We start from the raw sequence: 9,529 nt of genomic DNA, 5'->3' as shown, positions 1-9,529 counted from the left end.
ATTTTTAAATCTTAAATGTATTAATCTCAAAGCTGTAGTGATCTCAAAAGAGAGCAATTTACAGTAGATGCATGAAATTTGATGCCATTTATATAAACGTTAAAAACTCAACAGGTTTTGGAAACTTACATTCAAATGATGTGTGATTTATGTCATTTCCTTTTATTATTTGTCTAAGTATCAAATCTAAGAATCGATTGAGACCATATGGACTTAGACACTTTTTATGGTCTACTACTAAAAATTGTAGTTTAGCTCTGATATTAAGGTTGCCCAACCATTTTAATTTAAGTTTACATTCAGGGACAGGTGAGGACAACATGTTATTCTTTTGCATATGTCTATGTAGTTGTCCCAGCACCATTTTTTGAAGAGTGTCTGCCACATTCAATGGCCATGGCATCTTTCTCAAACTTCCATGAGCCATAGACATGTGGGTTAATTTCTGGACTCTAAATCCTATTCCATTTATATATATGTTTACCCATCTTCCAGGACCACATTTTATTTTTGCTTTGGAGTAGGTTTTGAAATCAAGAAATGTGAGTCCTACAACTTTAATCTCATCTTTCAACATCATTTTAGCTATTCTGTGTCCCTTTGAATTCTATGTGAATTTTAAATAAACTTGCCAATTCCTCAAAGAAGCCAGCTAAGATTCTGTTTCAAATTCATTAGGATCTGCAAATCAATTTCAATACTATTGCCATTTGGACAATATTAAGTTTTCTGATCCAAAAACCTGAGATGTTTTTTTCTAGTCATGTAGATCCTCTTTCTTGTATTTCAAGAGTATTTTGTAGTTATTAGTGTGCTTGTTTTGCACTTTTGTTAAATTGATTCCTAAGTATTTTATTCTTTTTAATGACATTATAAAAATTATTTTTTCAATTCTTAGTTTTTCTTTTGGGTTGTTTGTTACAATGTATAGAAATACAGTTTATTTTAGTTTACTGATTGTACATCATGAAATGCTGGTGAACTTGTTATTACTTACAGTACTCCCAGAGAAGTGATGAGAGAGGGATTCTTGTCACGTTCTTGATTTGGGGTGAAAATATTAAATTATTAAGCTATAAGTTTTCATAAATATCTTTTATCAGGTTTACAAAATTTTATCTTAGTCCAATGTGCTGAGTGTTTTATCAAGAAAGAATGGTTTTGAGGATTATTTTTCCAGGGGAAGGGTTGGATTTGGTTTTTATCAAATGTTTTTTTTCTGCATCAATTGAAATAATCCTCTTATGTTGACTTTTTATTTTATGGATTTGGTGTATTACACAACCTCTTCCTGTGTTGTCTTTGCTTGGTTTTAGTATTAGGGTAATACTGGCCTTTTAGAATATATTTTATTCTAAAATATATTTATTTCATTTTAGAAATGCTCTTTTAATTTTGGAAGTGTTTGTGAATAATTGATATTAGTTCTTTATTTCATAGAATCTACTATGAATAATTTCTACTACTAACACAATCATGTTACATTTTTCAAGTTTATTCAGGTTGCATATTTAATTCTCAATCAATTTCTATAGCTTATGTCTTTAAGGATTTTGTGCATTAAAATATGTGAACAATCAAATTGTAAGAATTCTCTCATAATCCTTCTCCACTGTTAGTAATAATTTCTCCTTTTATTTCTCATGCTATTAATTTTATTCATTTCTTTCTTAATATTTATTTTATTTTTTAATTAACATGTATGTGTTATGGAAATAAATGGGGTTTCATATGATGTCTCAACACATATACACAGCATACACAAATGAAATACAGACTTTCTTTATATACCTTCTGCCATAAACCTTCCCAACCTATAATAATCACTATTATATATTCAGGTCAAATATTTTACCTTTCACATATGAGAAAGAACATGTGGTACTTGTATTGATGTATCTAGTTTAGTTCATAAGCTGAATGTTCTCTAATTCTATCTACTTTTTGCAACAAAATACAAGATTTTATTCTTCTTTATGAATGAATGATCTATTGGGCACATATGTATATGTGTGTATATATATTTTATTATATTATAAATACATAAATTTATATTATAATATATAATAAATATATATGTATATATATATATATTTATATACATATTATATATCACTTTCTTTATCCATTCATTAATGGAGTCCTAGATTTAATTCACATCTCAGATTTTCAGAATAATATAGGAATAAATATGGATGTACAGATGTTCCAATCATATAGATAAAAATAGATTAATATAAAATAGGTTTTATATATCTATTGAGTATTTCATTTATAAATAATACATAATATAACTAATTTTTAAAAACCTAACAATCAAAATCTCCAAGTAATTCAGTTTAAAAATAGGCAAACACTCTAAATAGTTATTTCTCAAAAGAAAAAACACAAATGACATAAAAATACATGAAAAACTATTCAAAATAATTTGGTGTCATAGAAATGCAAATCAAAACTACAATAAGACATCATCTCACCCTGGTTAGAATGACCATTATCAAAAAAAGAAAGAATGAATGAAAAAATAACAAATGCTGGCCAGATTAGGAGAAACAGTTCTCTTATATATTGTAGGTGGAAATGTACACTATTCTGGAAAAAAATGTGAAGATAACCAAAATAAACAAAAATACATATATGCCGGGGACCAGCCCCGGCGGGGTCCAGGGAGTCCTGAAGGAGGAGTGGTGTCGGCGAAATGATGAGACAGGAGTCGTTCCGTTTGAGCAATCTTCAGAGAGAGAGAGAGAGAGAGCTAAAGCTGCTTTTTTTGGGTCCCCTTTTTATTACAATTTTTCTCATCATTATAGATTCACAATACGTCATTGATTATATAATTTAAAACTTTTCCAAGACATGACATTTTCTTAACCATGATTGAGAGCACACTGATCTACATTCTTCCAGGATATGACCCCCAGCCATATAATCATCAAAGTACAGAATCATAAATAAAACATGTCACCAATTTACTTCCTTCAGATTTTCCCAAGATTTACTATTTTTACCAAGATATTTTTTTTTTTATTAACTAATGCCAAACTACCTAACCAGACTCTAATTCTCCTAACTAATCATTACCCTAAAGTACACTTGTACTTTATTTTTAATCTAAAATTCCCATCTAAAAAAGTCCCTTTAAATCTTATATTTAAAATATCTTAAAGTTTATGAGTCATCCTTAAAGCATATCAGAAACCTATACAACTAAAGACTTAAGAATTTCTAAACTTAAAAATCTAAATAAAATAATATTTATAACATTATTCTAAAACTGTGTCTTATAAAGCTATTTTAATTGATTCCTAAATTTATTCTCATAAAACTGGTTGAGCTGCTTTCTCAAAGAGTTTCTTTGTTTCTCAGTCAAGGTACACTAGTTCTCAAAGAATTTGTAACTCAGTCAAGGTACACTAGTTCTCAAAGTGTTTGTTTTTCAGTTAATGTGCACTAGTTCTCAAAGAGTTTGTTTTTCAGAGGATGATTGTTGTCTGATATTAGGTTTGTCCACAATGTACTAAGATAGAAGAATAGCCTTCTACTTTGTCCTTGATATGCTGAGGGGTGGGTAGCAGAACAGCTTCCAAGGCATGAACTACCTGTTCTGTTCTAGCCATCTGAAATTTAATTTGTTTGGCATTTAACATACTCATACCTCCTGTGAGAAACATAAGCATGATAATGCAAAGTCCCAATTACATAAAAAAGGTCTCATGGTTTTGGTTACCCACCAACCAGCATGGCTTTGCCAGCATTCATCCTCATTGTGACCCTGTCAAGGAAGTGGGAGAGTGGCTTTGCCAAAACTTTTTCTCACTGTGGCCCTGTCAAGACAGTGAGTGGGGGATCACCTTCACCAGATATACATTCTGATCCAGATGCCCACTTCTAGTACATACTGAGAGGAAATATCATCATATGAAACTGTTATCTCTTTGTATTTCTTGGTCAATCTGGCTAATGGTTTGGCGATTTTTATGATATTTTCAAAGCAGTAAGGTGACTTATAGACACGTTTTGTTTTCATCAATTTTATTTCTTTTCTATTTCATTTGTTTCAACTTGGGTTTTTATGATTTTCTTCCTTATGCTTGCTTTTTGTTTAATTTCCCCCTTTCACCATTTTATGATTTAATTTTATTTTTTAATAAAATTTATACATCTGTAGCTATATGTTTATGAGCACTGCTTTTGCAACTTCTCCTAAGTGTGATATAACATGTCTTCACCTTAATTAACCAAAAAACAACTTCTAGTTGCCTCAAGATACCATCATTGATGCTTGACAGCTGTATCTGGAAGTTTTATGGTTAATTCCCACTTTGGTATGAGTTTCCTGATTTTCCATCTGTTATTGATTTCTGGTTTCATTTCTTGACAGCTGAGGAACATAGGCCAAATTGTACCTATCATGCCAACTTTTCCTAGAATGCATAATTAAATATAGCACAGATTATGAACTGGTTTACCCAGAGACCCTATTCCAATATACAAAAGGGTAAGGGGCCAGGGAATGTAATCCTCTTCCTTTGCTCAGTCCTGTGGCATTGAAGGGGCCACTGATCCCCTGCTATGGTGGCTGCAACCCCATGTATGAAGTGCCCTTGCTCAGCCATGAACCAGACACCAGGTACTGGCCACAGAGGAAATAGCTTCTGGTGGAGAAAACTGATGATTTTTCTCTTCTGTATTTTTTAGAAAATGATCAATGCTCCTGGGATGTTGCCTTTTTATCAAGGTTTCTCTTTATTTTTTCTTTCACTTTCTTTCTAGTGATATTTCCATTCTTTAGACCAGTGTTTCAAGCATAAAGTGTCTACAGGTTTTCAAAAATTGTTCTGGATTTTTAAAAAAAATGCTGTAATAAGGATGAAACAAAAACGCCTAGAAAATAAAGAAAAGGTAAAACCTGGTGGTGGTGACATGACAATGTTCACTTTCTGATCATTTATTTGCTGTGTACATCTGAATTGTGCATATACAAATGTACATGTAATTTTGTAAGTGGTGCTGGGGATTGAATTCAAGGCCCCATATATGCTAGGCAAATACTGAATCACTGAGCTTCATTCCTTAGTCCCTCTCTGTGCATTTTTTAAAGTTGATGGAATACTTTAAGATTTGCACTGGAGAATTTTTACATTTTGGTTAGAATGAAGAGCAAATTTTAAAAAGGCAAACTGATAATGAGTAAGATTGACAATGTTTAATACAATAATAGACATGATGTTATATCTTGAAAAAATATCATTCAAATAAAAACCTTATCATTTCCCTCCCATTCAGTAAACTGTCAAAATAAAAATCCTATTTCAAAATGATTTTACTGTTAAAAAGTATTCCCCAAATCTTAAACTGGTGAACAATCATTACAATTCCAAGCCCTTTACATCTTAGTTGGCACATTCTTCAAAGGAAGGTCCTATTGGATACCTGGTGAAGTATGTGTATGTTAAATCTGACTCTTTTCCTGTCCACAATCAGGCTGTGCTCTTCATGACCATCAACGTGATATGCTAACCAGCTTTGCTTTCTGCTTTGCCTGGAGGTCAGCACAAGAATGTCTCCAGGTCAGGGAGGCAGGACAGCCATACCCAAGTGTGACTGAAGATCGAATCATGTGCCTAATGGGTGGAGAATTTGATGATACACAAACAAAAGCTACTAATCATCTTTGAAACTACCAAGTGTATTCAGTGTGGCCATTGAATAAGAATGAAGGCAAACTAAAAGAATTTAAGTCCAGGACCACTTTCTGGGCAAGCAGGTGTAACAGGAAAAGGAGACAAACCCAGCATTAGGGAGAGCAAAGACCACAGATATTGGACACCATAGCTGGATTTCTCTCAGAAAAATATCTTGTTTTCCATGGTTTATACATGCATGTTTTGTTCACTGGTGGTTTGTGCAACCCTAGCCAGACTTCTGGACTTAAAGGACCCACATTCTAAGAAGGGAGGTGAAATGCTACATTCCAGATGTACTTCTGACTTTATGACTGATTTTGTCATTTCCATTTTCATTTCTGCTTCCAGAACTGCATTGATTTTCTCCAGTTAATGATTAATTCCCAGAATTCCCAAGACAAGGAGCCCTACCAAGGTAACCAAGAATGTTTCATGGTCCATTGACAGGGAAATTCAAATAAGCAAGTTATCCTGAAAATATACATGTTTTCTAGAGAAAATAAATTTTCACCAAATTGCAGGAAGATACACATTTTGATTTTGCAAATGGTGCCCACATGTACTGTCTAGAATCATACAGGTATAACAAGGCTCAAAAATTGAAGGGAAACTAGGAGAAAGCATTTCAGTCATGAAGTTAGTCTGTTGTCTTTTTTCCATTGACATCAGAACAAATGCTGATTCGAAGCTTCATTTAGATGCACTGAATCAGAACCTCTGCCTGGATATTTGCATTTGTACATACAATCAGGAGGTTCACTGTCCCAGTAGTGGTGAGGGTCAATGGCAGTACTGGGTGAAAATGTGTTCACTAGCTTCACCTGATATTAAGATTAACTTTTTCCCATGTAATTCATAAGAATGTTGTAAGGGAAACCTCTTATACTGTGTAAACTTCCTATTCCTCAGCATACTTTCACCAACTAGTTTTATCATACATGAATGATTTTTGATATAAAGCATTTGAATTATGATGTTTACAAACTGCTATTTTTATCATTCTATCATCTACCTACATTTATGAGTTGGTATTAGATTGTAAGAGAGTTCCATTCTTATTTATGTCAGTATGATGTTATATACTATGAATTTATTCTCTTGCTATCATTTTTTATTTTTATGGTCAAATTCTCTTGGACTTAAGTCTTTTAACAACTTCTCCCTTCTCCTTCTGTTCCTTCTCCCTTCCCTCTTCCTCATCTTATATTTTGATTGTTAAAATTGACTATATTTTATAGCAGTTTTAGTTTCATAACAAAACTGAGAAGAAGGTGTAGAGATTGCCCTTATCCATTTTTTTCTCTAAATTCATATGTTTTCCTAATTACAAATATCCTTCACCAAAATGAATTATTTTCCATAATCAATGAACCATCACAGATAAGTCACCTTACCCCTAAGTTCATAGGTTAACATAAGGGTTTTGGACACATTAACATAAGGGTTCTTGCACTGGACACGTGGCTATGGAGCTTTTGGCATGTAGGTAATGTTACTGAAGAAGTGTACTTTCTATTGTTATTTAGATTTAATTCATTAAAATTTAAATTTAGATAGACACATATGGTTAGTGGCTACCAGATTGTACTGAACAGTTGTAACTTAAGTTTATAATCCAATTTCATTTCAGTATCATTGGGTTTATACCAGTAGTGGGGAAAACTCGATTTGAGATTTCCCACAATAGCATCATAGAAAGCTTCTGTAAGCTAGAATTCCATGTAGATGTTTCTCACACTTATTTTGCATTATTTTTTGTTATGAATTACATGGTTGGAATGTATTCCATGTTTATTTCAGGTATTCGAGTATCAACAAATTCTAATCATTTCTCTAATCAATGAGATGAATACTTGAATGTGACTTTTCAGGAGAAAAGTCAAGAGAAACAACACCTTCTATCACAAAGGCCATTTGATGATTATGAAGTTCAGCAAATAGAGAGGATGTGTACTAGGAAAGATGACATTCAGCTCAAGATTGATAAGCAATGTTAATTCCACTCACTTAACCTCATCGTCCTATGGCTTCTGCCTAATACCCTGTATCAACATATTCTTTCTTGTGTGATTTTAATACCACTCATTAGACTCTGGTTAATCACTACTCTTCTGAGTTTTTTTTTCTCTGTATAGTTTCTACACACCCTGAGGTCATCAAATTTTAAGACTGGTGCCCCAGGACTTCTATTACCTGATGATTCTTAGGCTAATTTGTGCACAGGGTTGACCACATCTCATGAAAGTTCAGATTTAAATTTTGTAGCTCTAGAGCGAAGCTTGAGACTCTGTGTTTCTAATAAGCTCCTTGAAGATGTCCATGCTGCTGGTCCATGGACCACAGTTTGTGCAGAAAAATTTCTCTGTGGCTTAGTATAGTTCTGTCAATCATGGCCTTTATTTTTCCTGCAAAGATGCCAGTATTGCAAATGCTTTTAAAGTTCTTCAACCTACATTCTAGATAGAGTAAGTTTATTTTTTTTCCCCAGGGGAATAGTGCTACCCACTATTTATAGCTAAACAACTTTCATGATATGCAAGGCACAGTTGAAAAATACTGTTTGTTTGACATCCATACTGTCCCTTGAAATCACCCAGTTGTGTTCATGGTGGGGTGGTGGCAGAATGAGGAACATTATGAATTGCTCTTTCAGTTTTTCCTCATGGGATTTTGGATCATTATTCTGATTTATCTTCATGTAAACTGTAAAGTGTGCATGAACCTGCTTAGACCAAATTGTCTTTCCTCTCCTTTTAGGTCTATCTGATCTGGAGATTGCAGCCCAGTCTATTATCTTTATCTTGGCTGGCTATGAAACCACTAGCACCACTCTTTCATTTATTATGTATCTACTGGCCACCCACCCTGATGTCCAGAAGAAGCTTCAGCAGGAGATTGATGAGACTTTTCCCAATAAGGTGAGTGAATGGCACCTGGAGGGGAGAAGAGAGTTAAAATCTCTGGGCATATCAGTTTGCCATTGGGCAGTTCTAAAATCATGATGGTTATTAAATGCTTTGTAAATGCTATGGTATTTTACCAATATGAGTTATTTGAGGAGCTCTGAAAACATCAGTGTACTGTGTCAACAGAGTTTTAAGTCATTTCCAAATCTTAATTTACAAAAATTTCTTTCTTCCAGGCACCTGTTACATAAGATGTACTATTTGAGATGAAGTATCTGGACATGGTGGTGAATGAAACTCTCAGATTATATCCAATTATTGAGATAATTTTGAGAGTCTGTAAAAAAGATGTTGAACTCAATGGGGTGCACATTCCCAAAGGAACTAACGTGGCTATACCAATATATAGTCTTCATCAAAACTCCACGTACTGGCCAGAACCTGAAAAGTTCTACCCTGAAAGGTACAGGGCTCCTGAGAAAGGAAATCAACCCATAATACGCTGTTTCACACATATTCTGAGGTCTTTTAGTGCAGATGGCATACATGTGATTTTAAAGTTTTCTTGTTGTAAGAAAATTTTAAGAAGTTTTTTACAAAGTGGTAATTGTTTTAGAAAACAAACATTAGAAAAAATAAATGACTATAGCCATTTAAGGCCCCAGAACATCAAGATAAGCCATATCTATCATTAATGTGATAAATGTCAGTATGGACTTTTTTATTTAAATGTGTAGTTTTTCAGGACTGAAATGCTATCACATTTCATTTGATTTTGAACTGTTTTTTATTTTATTTATCAGTAATCTATAAACCTTTCTGCCACTTGACCACTCTCTTATTTTAAGTGCTTATCTTTTTTAATCGTTTTAGGGTTTTTTCCTGTTTATGTTAGCTCCTTGAATTTTCTACCAGCTTTAGGAAGCCCTTCTATCT

General features: G+C 33.3%; 1 long non-coding RNA gene across 1 annotated transcript; it reads left to right on the top strand.

Moving 5' to 3' along the window:
- Positions 1-5,967: 5,967 nt before the first annotated feature.
- Positions 5,968-8,973, top strand: LOC144369821 (uncharacterized). The gene is made up of 3 exons (XR_013429607.1): positions 5,968-6,102; positions 8,445-8,605; positions 8,830-8,973. It is a non-coding gene; the product is annotated as an uncharacterized LOC144369821 (long non-coding RNA).
- The last annotated feature ends 556 nt before the right edge of the window (positions 8,974-9,529 follow it).

Source organism: Ictidomys tridecemlineatus, chromosome 2, assembly GCF_052094955.1.
Source record: "Ictidomys tridecemlineatus isolate mIctTri1 chromosome 2, mIctTri1.hap1, whole genome shotgun sequence".
Lineage (NCBI taxonomy): Eukaryota > Metazoa > Chordata > Mammalia > Rodentia > Sciuridae > Ictidomys > Ictidomys tridecemlineatus.
This window is presented reverse-complemented; position numbering and strand designations above follow the sequence as displayed.